We start from the raw sequence: 14434 nt of genomic DNA on the forward strand, positions 1-14434 counted from the left end.
ATTGTTCAAATCTAAAGATAAACTATTCCTAAGCACTAAAGAATACACTCCAGTCTTGGTCACAGGCAACGATCTTCTGTTCCCCATGATTAGATTTATTCTTCCATGCTCCACGTCTCTACTTCTTCTTAGTCCCTGCACATTAGAACAAATGTGGTAACCACAACCGGTATCAAGAACCCAAGAAGTATTGTGAGATGAATCGTTAGATTTAATTGTATATATACCTGCGAAAGATGGCTTGATCTTTCCTTCCTTGATGGCTTGCAGGTACTCCGGGCAACTTCTCTTCCAATGTCCTATCTTGTGGCAGTGGTGGCACTCTGCTTCCTTTGGGTTAGAGCAAGGCTTAGCGGGATCAACTTTGGTTCCACTAGAAGAGGCACCATCTCGGGCTTTCACCTTGTGATGGTTCTTTGACGAAGCCTTCCTCTTCTTTCCCTTTCCTTGTCCAATTGCCAAGACAGGAGCAGCGCACGGATTGGGAGTTGGTGCAACAGACTTGTCCTTGAAGTTGCTCTCAGCGACCCTCAAGAGACCTTGGAGTTTGCTTACGGTGACCTCCTCTTTGTTCATGTGATAGGTCATCCTAAATTGATTGTAGCATAGAGGCAAAGAGTGAAGCACCATGTCGATCGCCAAGTCTTCCCCAAAGTCAACATTTAACTTGCGAAGGCAGTCGACATACATGTGCATCTTTTGCAAGTGCACGGTAAGAGACTCTCCATGACCCATCTTAGTAGAAATCATGTTCGTGAAAATCTCATAACGCTCTTGTCTCGCGTTTTGATGGTATCTCTCCAATAAGTCTTGATGCATTTCGTACGGATACATGTCCTCGTAGGACTTTTGGAATTCGGAGTTCATAGTCGCGATCATGATGCAATGCACTTTCGTTGCGTCACGCTCGTGAGTTTCAAAAGCGGTGATTTCGGCGGGAGTAGCAATTTCGGGGTTGATTTTCGCGAGCTTCTCATCGAGGACATACTCCTTATCCTCATAGCGAGCAATCGTGCGAATGTATCTTATCCATTCGCTAAAGTTCGTTCCATCAAAGGTGACCTTTTGACAAAGGCTCATCAAATTGAAAGAACTCGCAGCAGCATTGTTGGCGTTCGACATCTATAAATAGAAAGGACAAAGATAGATTAGAATGTGAATCCCTAATATTCACCCAATAAGAAAATTAAGGCTAGGATCCAACAACAATATTTACACATTAGAAAAGGGATGTCGTAATCTAACATGCAAACAATTTGAAGGTAAGTGGATGACGATTCACTAATTCTCCACCATGAAAAACGTAACTTTAAGTCCTAAATGTATTGAGAATTCCTAGGTTCGGATGAGATTCATTGAAACTTTTCAATGGCATGTTTAAATCTCGATATGCCCATCTTGTTTGTGATTGGGATACTGAGGATCACAAAGCGGGTGTGAATTACCATGCAAATTCACATGGTGCCTTCATTGTAACGATCACCTACTCGATGTGCTGGTAAACCACACACGCTCCATCGAACTATGATAAACAATGAATCACCCTTTGCCACCTTCGCTTAGAACCAATTAGTGTGCCGGTAACCACACACGCTCCACTAACTTCTTAGCAAGGTGCAAAGTGTAATTTAATGGGATTACATCAATTCACTTTTCCTAAAGTAACTAAGATTGGGAAATTTTAAGAAAACATGTAGTTACTTTGTATTTCTTATTATACTTTTAATGAGAGGATGAGGTTGCCCTATCATACCCGTTCGGCTAACGACCCTCCACCAATCAAGCGAGCGGTGGGTGTGAGTGTACACCCATTAAGTGTCATTTTATAGGCCGCAACCTTATACCCACCTTATAGACCGGCTTCGTGAATGAGGCCTACTAACGGTAAGACTAGCATTTAAGTCATACATATATAGATATTAATCTTGTAATATTATATTAGTATAGGGTTGGATTTTAAACTTGTAAAATTCTAGGGTTTGAAATTTAAATTGTATAAATTAAACTTTTAATCACAAAACATAAATTTCAAAACTTGAGGATAGATTTTAAACATTTAAAACATAAATGATCAAATAAAAAATAGTTTAAATTAACAATTACATCACATAATTATCCATATTTAATTAATAATTATCATATAAGGAAATTAAATATTTTATTAATTGATAATTATCTTCAATTAGATCAAAATTATAGTCATATATATCATAAAATCGGATTAGGGTTGATCTAATATAATTAAGGCAAGTTTCCATAAGATAAATATGAAAAAATCCCGTTTTTGGCTAATCCTGACGCTCGGACTCGCCGAGTACCCACACTGGACTCACCGAGTCAGGCCAACTCGCCGAGTCCACTATGGGACTCGCCGAATCCATGACTCAGACACATAAAAATCGAAATTTTCAGTTAAGATTCAAACATTCAAGCATCAATTTAATAGAAACCAATCAAGGCTCTAATACCACTGAAGGGTTTTGTACATGAGAACATTCCTAAGTGCGCATACAAACCCTAATGCTCGGATCTAGGTTTCTCTAATTCCACATGCATTGAATCCAAGACTCCTAATGACTTATTAGGTATAAGAACAACACAAAACCAAAGTTATAAGCATACCTTGAAACACTTGTTTGATCTTCTTGTTCTTGGAGCTTTAGAGTCACAATTATCACTCCTCTAATGGTTTACAAACACCAACTAGCAAAGAGGATGATTTGAGAGAGAGAGGAGAGGGGATGGAATTCGACCAGAGTATCCTTACTTTAGAAGATGTGTCGAATTCTCTATCCCATAGGGTCTATTTATACTTGTAGACTCCTTAAGGGTTACAACTTAAACCCTAGTTGGATAACTATTACTCAAAGCAATCCAAATCCTTCCAAGATAATGCTTTGGACGAATTTAGGACTTATCCTAGCCTAGAATTGGTCCAACCCTTTATCCAATAAGGATTTACAGTCTAAAGTTTAACTATCAAGCAATTGACAGTTTATACCCTCTTATTTAATTAATCTCTTTAAGTCACCAAATTAATACTAATTAATCTATGAATTATATTAATCAAATAACTATATTATTATTCCATATTAATAATATCTATTCTCTCATAATAAATCATCCTACCAAGTTGCTATAGTGAAGGCAACTCAAAAGGACCATGCACAATCGAGTCAAATACTTGCCTAATATAGTTGCAGCCTTAGACACTATTCCAACACTTATATGTATGTATTAGGAACATTCGGTATGTACTTGTGTGTGTGCGTGCGTGTGTGTGTGTGTGTGTGTGTGTATATATATATATATATATATATATATATTAGGCATGCCGTGCGTTTTACATATTATACCTCATATAGTCATATATATATATATATATATATATATATATATATATATATATTAGGCACGTCGTGCGTTGTACATATTATACCTCATATAGTCCTTGAGATGCGAGATCCTAGTGGTTGAGTTACTAGATTTCTCATAGGAGGTCTACGGTTTAGACCCTGGCATGGCCAAAATATTACTAGTGCTACGCGATTTACCTCCCACTTGATGGGCCTTATGAGGCACATTATGCATGTTCCTGATACAAATGTTATGTATGATGTAAATGTGCCTCATATACTTGTAGAAAATCAATTGTGTATGGGCCAATATACTCCATGATTACATTTGTGTGATGATTGTTTGTGATTTTAAATAGAACATGTGTTTAAGGTAGATTGGAGTAGTGAACTACACAAGAAATTCGTACAAGCCGTGGAGCAACTTGGTGTTGATCAAGCCATACCTTCACGTATATTAGAACTTATGAACATAGATAGTTTGACTAGGCATAATGTCGCAAGTCATCTCCAGGTTAGTACGCCTTGGTTCTTACACATAATATAATATGATAAGTTGTACTACATTTTGCATGCCTTGTGGACAGGACAATAGGACAGGAATTGCAGTTTTTCTTCAACCCAAAAAAGGTGGGACAGGAAACAAATAGCCTTATAAAGCTTGTCCAGTCCTAGTTCTATTTCTGCTCCCATGATTGTTTTTATCTAAAACTAATATATATATATATATATATATATATATATATATATATATATATATATATATATATATATATATATTTGTTATGATTTAAGTAGAAATATAGATCACAACGGAGACATATTTTGCCCAAGGAAAGTGACCGAAAAAGGCCTCAAACTAGGCACCATTCAACAGCAAGAAACTACTATCCACAAAAGCCCAGTGTGACCTACCCTCCTCCATATCACTCTAACCAAGTATATCCTACTTGGCGACCTCCACATAGTTACCCTCCTCCACCTCAGATGTGGTGCCCACCATATTATCCAGCATGGCATTCTTCTGAAAGTTGGCCATGGAATCCCTATCCAGGGGTAAACATGTCATTCTACACTAATATATCATTTTGTAATGTGTGTACCGAGTCTTTTGAACTTTACGAGACGATTATGGGTGTGTTCTTGTGATGTTCCAGGCACAAGCCGAAACTTGGGGCTGCCCAACCATCCCACCTCACCCATCTTTTCCTCAAGTAAGTATATTTTTTTGTAATGGGGTAAATTCAACAAATACCATTGTAATTTTATTCATATGTGTATTATAGCATCCTAGTTTTATTTTGTTTAATTACAACATTGCGCTTTCATTTTTTTAATCAGGGTAATGTATTTTGAAATTTCTATCTAGTTATTAGGATTATATTTCATTTTTTTCTTATCAGGGTACTATCATTTGAAACCTCTAACCTAATTATAGCAGTCAAATTTGTTTCGTATTTTGATGATGTTGCCATAATTTTTTTAGTAAAAAAATCAATGAGAAAATGTTTCTATTCATTACATTTAACCCTTTTTGTCATTGGTTGCATTGAATTAAAAAATAATATTTATCCACGATTCGGATGATTGCAGAATATTTCAAAATTTCAGAGTAACCGAAACATGCCAAAGAATTCATCACACCATTATCTGGTATTGACATTCACCATATCTTATAGGGTTTGACTTTTTTGGTTATAAAAATGTTTTTCAAGTCAAGAATACGATAGATTTTTTAGTTTTGGAGTTGAATGCTAAGTTATACTCTTCAGTACAAATGTCAAATACTAGAATGATATTATTATCAGTAAGTCATGGTTAGAATTTTAGAGGTGAAACACAACTTTTCGAGTTAAAATATATATGCATCCTTTCTTTTTTACTACATTTTACTTCATAACCCAAGTAATTATAACATAATGATCATACTTGAAGTGTAGTGTGTTCGTTTGACCTCAAAATTCAAACATGAAAGTCAAAAGTCATTGCTTCCGATCCATTGGGCTTAGGCGCCTTACACCCTTAAAATAAATTAGTTATAACTTTTTCTAAGCTTGTTTTTGTAAATTCCCCACACAATTTTTTTGAATTTTAAATACCGGAGTGTTATTTAACTATCAGTGATTTAGTGTTCGTGTTAACTGTTATATATATAACACAAATTGCAATAAATAACATGTTTTACTTTTTTTTTTTATTAATATAGGCAATGTACCTAATTTTTGACATATAATAGAAATGTAAGAACATTTCTTTACCCTTAATAGCAACTTACAGTTGTTATTGAATATTGTAACTCATAATTGCAATGTACATAGATTTCTATACAATCATGCCATACTTACGACTCCTTACCCATAATGACAATATAGCTACATTTCTTAACCGATAATAGCAATATATAACAAATACACTGTATTTCGGTGCATCCAAATGTGAGTAGTAGCTTACTATTATTGGTAAAAATATAAACAGGTTGTTATGAATATAACATAAGCTACATTGTTATTATTGACAAATATAATTAATTACTTTGCAACTAATGATGAAAAAAAAGTACATTTCTCGTATTGAGAATGATAGTGAAGTATATTGCTATTCTCTATAATTTGTTAATATTCATATTCCATTTTTTGTTAGTGTTTTGCATGTGCCTTTGCAGTGTTGTGACATATGGATGTACTATTATTATTGTAGGGAGATGAAGTCATTGACAAGGTGGTGAAGGAAGCCGCTGTACACAATTGATGTCTATGATCTCAATAAATTAACTGTGATCATATACAATATTGTCCACGATTGTTGAAAGTGGTTGCAAATAGATCTTGATTAAGAGAATTTGATTCATGGGCCCACACATTTTGAATGTGAGCCCCACATATTGTGGTGCTCATGTTAGTGGTGAAGAACTGGCGCTGTGTAATAAAGGTTGTACATCTTTGAAGAGATGCCTATGGATTGGGTTGGGTTGGGGGAGACTATAAAAGGGATGTGTCAAAATCTCAATATGGTCCAATTTTCCATCTTAAATTCTAGTACTTTGATTTTTGCTGAGCAATACTTGATTGACTTACTGCTGTATTTTAACTTTTTGCCCGTGTAAAAAAAATAGAGAAATTAACTATCATCGAAAATCAAAGTGGTTTATAAAAAATATATTGATCGTTTGGGTCTTTTTAATGGAAAATGAACATTCTAATGTTGGTTTTATTTATTTATTTATTTATTGAAACGAAACCCAGAAGGGAAGGGAACTGATATTATGACATGTTTTTTACAACATATATAACTCTTTACCTTAACCTCTTTTTTGGCTTCCTTTATAAAATAGTTAGGGGATGCTTAAAAGAATGAAGATTCCTTTATATAATAGTCTTTTGTTTAAATGCATAAAGTTATTTAATAAAAAAAAAAACTGATTTATGATGTAAACACTTTATCTATGTAGATATTATTATCCCTACATTTTCAATTTAATTCTTAATACACAATAAATTTAATTCTTAATACATAAAAAAGACAATAAAGAGACCAAAAACAAACAAACAAACCCTTAGTTGTTTAAAATGCTTTTATAATTATATCTTGTGAAATTTTAGAAACAATTTGTTCATTTTTTATGGAGTTTGACTTATAACAAACTACTATATCTAATTTCCACTTTTATCACTTTATGCCTAAAATAACAAAACTACATAAAAGATAAGAGCATTGCTAACTCCTTGCAAATGGTGGGTCATTAATTCATCATTTTTAGAAAGAGAATAATTACAGAATATTTAATTTGTTTCTAAACATTAAAAAAAAGATAAAAGTTAGTGGTTGATGAACCCACAAATCATGTTGCAATCCTTTTACAATTTACAAGAAGTGAGCTTATCTGGAATATTAATATATCTATGTGGCAAGTTGAAAGTTATTGTAAGGACCGATGAAGATAGTCTAATAACCAAGAAACAAAAAATGTGATTTTGGGGTGACATAATATTTTCATTTTTGGTTTTAGTGAGATTGCAACCATAAACAAATTATGTCTACTCGATTAATTTTTTTTCTTAACTTAATAGATTTAATAGTGTAACAACTCAATTTAGTGAGTTATATATCAATGATTCGCTTTTCTTTTAGAGTAAATTACACGAATCGTTCCACGTGTAAGTGTCAAAATGCATGTTTAATCTCTATTTTCAAAAATTATATCGGAACGTCCATCATTTAGTTAAAAGTTGTACATTTCATCTCTCGTTATTTTAAATTTATACACTTAATTCCTTACGAGACATGAAATGACTGTAATGCCCTTTTCAATTTTATTTTTCATTTATTTTTAATATTCGTGATTATTTTTAATTATTAAAATATATTTTAATTAAAATTATGGGTCTATCAAACGTCAAACCACCGGAAATGTGCACACCTATCTTCTTCTCCTAATATGTTCTTCTCCGTCTATCTCAAATTCTACTCCAATCATCTTCTCCGATCACCTCTATTTGCACCTCTTCCACCTCAGGTTCCAAAAAACGAAAATAAAAATAAAAAATGATTCTTGAAACTGAAAATTGCTTTAGAAATCTCAAAATTGCTTCAGAAATCAAAATCAAAAATGAAAATCAACATGAAATCCAAATAGTTCCAGAAATCAACAGTGGCGGTGGATCTTTTTGAAAACCTGAATTATACACACATCTCCAGTTAATCAAAAATCTGAAACATGTAACCCCTTCATTGTTGGTGATTTGTTATCATTAATGTTATTTAAGTGTAATGATATTACTTTGTTGACAAAAAGTGATCTTGATAAATATTAAACAAGTAAGGAAGGTGTGGAGTACACACTTGTTTAAGTTTGATCAAGTATCAAAGTACACTGTCATTTAAGGTCGAAGCCCCTGAACGAACAGGGGTCTGGGGCAGCGCCCCTAGGAGCGGGATCCAAGGGGCAGAGCCCCTGGCTGGTCAGCGCGAAATTTTTTTATATAGGTTATGCTACTATATAAAAATGCATTAGAAATCCTTTTTTTTTAATAATTGACCCAATTTTGACTTTTATTCAGTTGACCTGTTTTATGACCGTTTTGTGATAGTTTTAAACTGTCATATGACAGTTTTCAGACAAAGATCTAAATTCAGTTTTTGGTCTCATTTCTGGTACTCATGAAATCATATCCTCCCATTCTCTTTCTTTCTCTCTGATATAATCTGAGTCTTATCCAATTGAGGATTTGGGATTACCACCCAAATACTTCGATTAGAAACTGATTATCACGATTCTCAGATTTCCAAGTGCCACTAAACCATATTTCCAACATTCACTCTGTGTTTCTAATCGGAGAGCATAGAGAATTAGGGAAAAATCAGTTTGGCTAAATCAAAAAGTCAAAATCAGTTTACTCGAATCTAATAAGAAAAACACAACCCTTCAATCAGAGTTTGAATATAGGCTTACTATGGTGGCTTATTTTCAAAGGAGAAAAGAGAAATTGAATCCCCTACCGAAAATCAAAACATTACCCCTCACATCTTTCGGAAAATAAACTAATATCCAGGAAATCATTCATTTCGATCCCTAAAATCATTCATCTTAATAAGAAACCAGTGATAATTTAGATCTAAACTCGATTTTCAGAAAGAAAGAGCAAGAGATATGATATCATGTTTTTAGTAGCAGATGGAGGTGGTTGGCGGTCGAGGTGGTTGGTGGCTGCCGACCGAAGGTGTGCAGGTGGAGTGATTTATCATTATTCTATTTCCATCCAACTTCGTCGATGTGTTTTTCTTTCTATCCAGGTTTGCCAACATGTTGGAGATGACAAACACAGAGAGATGTATTGTAGTCGTCAGATTATATGAGTCACCGGAGATGCCTTGGAGTCGTCGGATTACTGGAGTACTAAGTGGTGATGCAGGCGAACGCTGTCTGCGTTCATGGTGGAGTGGAGATTTTCTGATGAAGAAGAAGAAGTTTTCAGTGGAAACAAGTTATGCACGTGCTTAGGGTTTAGGCTCATTTCTTTTTTTAATAGGCAGTTAATAATTAGTTTAGATAATAAATAAATTAATAGATAACTAGAAAGGTTACCCCTGCTACGCGGGGGCCAAAAGCTTTCGATGTTGTTTCCGAATCGATAAATATGACAGATGTACAAAGTGCAAGGATGATAAGCTCAGGCTTTGCCCCAGACCGTTTTTTCATGTTTTTATGAAAAAATGTAAAAGTTTTGACTGCAAAGACCAGAAGTGTCAAAATGGCTAAAGAACTAAAGGGGTAGGAATTAGCAAGTTTTTAGAAAATGGATCGAACCTGTCAAACCGTTAAGGTTTTGTGACCAAACTTTAAATATTAAAAGGTTCATAAAAAGTGTAAAAATATTGATTGCAATGATAAAAAAAATGTCAAAATAGCTAAAGAATAGGGAGCAAAGTTGACAAAAAACATCTTAATTTACTATCCCTAACTTTAAAGCCCAACAATAGTATAGGGACCAATTCTGTCAAAAAGATCCTAACTTCACTATTTCTAAGATTCATATCTTTAATATATATATATATATATATATATATATATATATATATATATATATATATATATATATATATATATATATATATATATATATATATTAATAATAAATAAATACAAATGAAATGAAAAAGAAAAGAAAAAGGACAAGATAGTCATTTTACGTCTGCAAGGGACGTAATGTGCACTTTTTTAACAATATAAGAGACGATCCGAGTTAATTTTTAAAAATAAGGACTGAGCATGCATTTCTACACACATACGAGAAACCATTTTTTGTAACTTACTCTTTTTTTGTTACTTAATTTGAAAATAATGATCTATCAGAGAAAGGGAATCGACATTTTCCCAATCGAGGTGTTGGGTCTTTAGAATCCTAAAGTTGAGGCAGTTGATTTAATATCATCCACTTGTGAAATGAAACCAAGTAAATACAATATAAAATTGCAAGTTTAGCCCATGTGGTATGTCAAAAATTAAATGTTTGTTCCAACTTTTTTTGTAGTTGTACTAGTGGTTCAAAACTTTCATTTTATTTCGAGTTTGGTTCAAAATTTTAAAAACTCTTTTTAAAGACATATTTGCCCGTAATATTTTCCATTTTTTAAATTACTTTACAAATTTTCTATTATGTTTTTTAAAATTTTGATTATAAAAAGAAGAAAAAAACCCACTCTCTCTCTCTCTATCTCTCTCTCTCTCTCTCTCTCTCTCTCTCTCTCTCCTACCATCTTCATCTGATTTTCACATAGCAAAAAATAGCACCACCACTGACAGAAGTTATGAACACTACCATCACCACCGATCAGCACCACCACTTACAGCCGGAAGATTTGACGGAGCAGCACCAGCCTGCCACCATCAATTTTTAGGTGTAACACCTTCTCGTCAGATATGGAAAGATAAAGAAGGGTCTTCAAATAGGAGGTTGGTTACGGTGGAGGTCTAATGATAGAGATAGGTTCGAAACTCGCCACCTCTACCGTCGCCGTTCAACGCATATGTCGGTGTTCGTCGTCGCGTTTTTAGAAACCCTAGCTTCGCCTTCTTCTCTCTTTATATATATCCTTCTCCAAGGATGGTATGAGCTATGTGACACTGAGACCATAGTGTCGCCACTCCAATCGGTCATTTAGGGTTTCCCTACTTCACCATATCCTTTGTCTTCGTCTAGGTACAGTGCGCTAGATTTAGGGTTCCTAAAGATCTGACGGTGCTGACAGTGGTTATCTCTGAGGAACCAAAGATCTGTAAACATGTGTTGATTTCTAGAGACCTTGTTACATCTGGGTTTTGTGTGATAGGACTGATATTCATTTGTTTAAGAAAAATCGATATTTGTTATTTACAATTGTCTATTTATGATAGTTCTTTCCATTGCTTTCAAAATTTTATGTGTTAGTTGTGAGATGAACATAAGATTAAATGTGGAAAATATATGATGTGTGTGTGTGTGTTTAATATGTGTGCTTGTGTTCAAACTATTGGTTTAGTTATTAATCTTCTTAATCTGATAGTTCTCGAGTTTGAAATACGGAAAATTGTGTTTGAGTTCATTAGATGGTGGTAGTGATGTTGACCAGTAGTGGCAACGATGGCTAATGGTGTAGGGATGTCAAAAAGTCCCATGGGACCCCGTTCCCGTGGGGGCCCCGTCCCGTTTGGAGTTTTTTTTTTAAAAAAAATCGGGGGCGGGGACAGGGGCGGGGGCAAGGTTAACCCCCGTTTTAATTTCGGGGGCGGGGGCGGAGGTAGGCAATCCCGTCCCGAAATCCCCATGGGGACCTCGTTAATAAATTACACATATATTTACATATATTAATTATATAAATATAATAAACAATAACATGATTTTGAGCTTCCAAAATTCATCAAAAAACATGTTTTTAAGTTGTTAGTATAATTTTTTTAAATGTCATAACTTTTTTATTTTTAACATATAAAATTCTGCTATAAATAATTATTTGTTATCTACAAAATAGCTTATTTTAGCCTAAATAACAACTTCTTTTAGCCCAAAAAAAAGTAGCTCAAAATCAATCGGGAGCGGGGGAACGGGGGCGGGGGCGGGGGTAATAAAAAGGATTCGGGGGCGGGGGCGGGGGTAGGAACATTGAACATTCCGGGGGCGGGGCGGGGAAACAGGGAAATTTCGGGGGCGGGTCGAGAGATGCACTCCCCGCCCCGTTTGCCCCCGTTGACATCCCTATAATAGTGGTCCTCGCCGTCTCTTTCTTTTTTTGGGGAGTCTTGAGAGTCGAAAATCTGATCATGACAACATGTGCTTTGTAGAGGGTGGTATAGGATAAACACTCAAACAATTTTGTTTTTGTTTTTCTTTTTTAAGTATTGTAAAACCAAAAATTAGAAAAAGTAAATATTAGTGGTAAATTCATCATTTTAAATGTTTTGAAAATACTTTCGTCCAAACTCACAATAAAATTAATAAAATTAAGGTTTTTGATCATTGGTGCAAAACCAAAATATTTTGAATCATACATCTAATTTTTAACATACCAGAGGGACCGAAATTATAACTTTTTCAAATATAAACTTCTAAATAGATGAGGTGGAATCCACAAGAAGCGTGATGTTACATTATGTCCATTTCAAAGTAGTTAATTAGGAAAGCAATTAAACAAATTCATTTACAGTGTATTTTTATAATAAAATATAGCGAACATGTAAAGTACTAGGCTCAAATTCTAAAGAAAAAATGACTCTCTTGTCGGATATAGTGTTTAAAAAATTACCTTACTTGCTATTATATGTGGGGCCAATCAAAAAATTATTTAAAGATAAAAATAAATAATATATTTACAATCCATAAATTTACTATTTATTAATATATATAAAAAAATACTTATTATTTAGTAAAAGGTAAATTGTATAAAAATCGTTATGTTTTCACAAATATTTGATTTTGACACTATATTATTTTTTGTTACAATTTAGTTACTATCCTTTTAATTTTTGGAATATTAACCATTTAACCGGTCAACTCAGTTATCCGCTCGCATGTTAGTCTACGTTGTGTAAGATCTCATTGTACATTGCGGAATAAGAACGATCAATTATGAATCAAACGGAATGTAAGAAAACTAAATGTAAATAATTCTTTTTCAGCTCCATTAATGTCTGGAAGGTAGTCAATGTATACAAATTAAGAAGGTTTAGAACTCTCTCACTACCTTACACAAAAGACTACAACATTATTTAAGTAGTGCTCTCATAGACTACAAAAAATATGGTGTGACAATCAAAGTACAACTCGACAATGCACACTGAAATGCATAAATATCACATCATCAGATTCAAGATTTCTTGACTCAACATTCTCCCCCTAAATGTTGGATCTAATGAGAAACACGTTTTTCTTCCGTGGCATTCTCCCATTAAAAGTCATGCATTTGAAACTCCAAAGACCATTTATTTCTTGAACGTCATGCATTTGAAACTCCCAAAACTATTGAAGTTATACAAATTAATTTATTATTAATTGAAATATAATGATCTATAACTCTTAAAACTCTTCAAATCATGCTATTTAATTGACGAGTTAAATGAAATATATAGCCTATATAAGAAATTTGTAGATTACATATTGTCACACCCCCAAACCAAGGATGGCGGAAACGTTCGGGGGTGGAGGACTTCATGTATAGTATCATAACCATAATTGTAATAGTAATTTAAGCAAACACAAACAACATATATATAATTGAAAGAGTTACATCATTCTAAGAGTTACATGTTTCCCAAACAATTATAGTATGTTGACAAAAAATGAAATGTTGACGCCTTAACGTCTCATCCTCAAAATGCACTTTGATACCTGTTTAGTGATTTCTTGAGAATACAAGTTGTTTGAAAAAGTGTCAACACAAAGGTTGGTGAGTTCATAAGCTTTTGTTTTCAACTTGATAAAAGTCTTTCTCTTGTAAATGTCATGTTTGTATCAGAAAAATCCAAAATTTTCCTTAAAATGTGTAATGTAGTCTTATATCCGATGACCAAAATGTATAAGTAACCTCTCTTACTAATAGAAAATGATGTGTGTTTAAATCGACATAAACGTATTTGAATCAAATGAAATTCCCGTAATTCTTATGTTTGTTAATACTTTTTGTGAGTTTATTTATAACCATGCTATGACCTAGTTGGCTTGAAACGACGTTCTTTAGGCATCGTAAATGTTTATGACATTTGTCACCCTAGATCTGTCGGTCTAACTATTGCATGCAGTTAAGGCGTGGGTTCGTCAAACCCAATATAGATCTATATACAACTATCACGCTCTCCCTCCAGTAGACTCTGGTTATAATACAGGACTTAATGGTAAATGTGAAGCGAATGTTTGACAAAGTTATTAACAAATTTATGTGTAATGTATTGAAAATCCTTTTTTTGTATAAATGTAGCCTTTCGAAATGTATGTATTATGTGTTGTACATATTATAGTTTATAAAAAACAAGAGCAGTAGTGGTAAAGTACGTAAACTATATTTAACATAGTTTATTCAAATGTTCGTATGAATGGATGTACTTTGATTAT

At 33.6% G+C, this 14434-nt stretch overlaps 1 pseudogene across 1 annotated transcript in view; it reads left to right on the forward strand.

Moving 5' to 3' along the window:
- LOC145002795 (two-component response regulator-like APRR2) overlaps positions 1-6104 on the forward strand; it is a 28965-nt pseudogene extending 22861 nt beyond the window's left edge. The window contains exons 7-10 of the transcript XR_013661874.1: positions 3730-3870; positions 4155-4412; positions 4514-4570; positions 6054-6104. The product of XR_013661874.1 is annotated as a two-component response regulator-like APRR2 (transcript). The remainder of the gene's footprint in view (positions 1-3729; positions 3871-4154; positions 4413-4513; positions 4571-6053) is intronic.
- Positions 6105-14434: the final 8330 nt, after the last annotated feature.

Source organism: Lactuca saligna, chromosome 6 (genome assembly GCF_052625555.1).
Source record: "Lactuca saligna cultivar CGN05327 chromosome 6, ASM5262555v1, whole genome shotgun sequence".
In the NCBI taxonomy this organism is placed as follows: domain Eukaryota; kingdom Viridiplantae; phylum Streptophyta; class Magnoliopsida; order Asterales; family Asteraceae; genus Lactuca; species Lactuca saligna.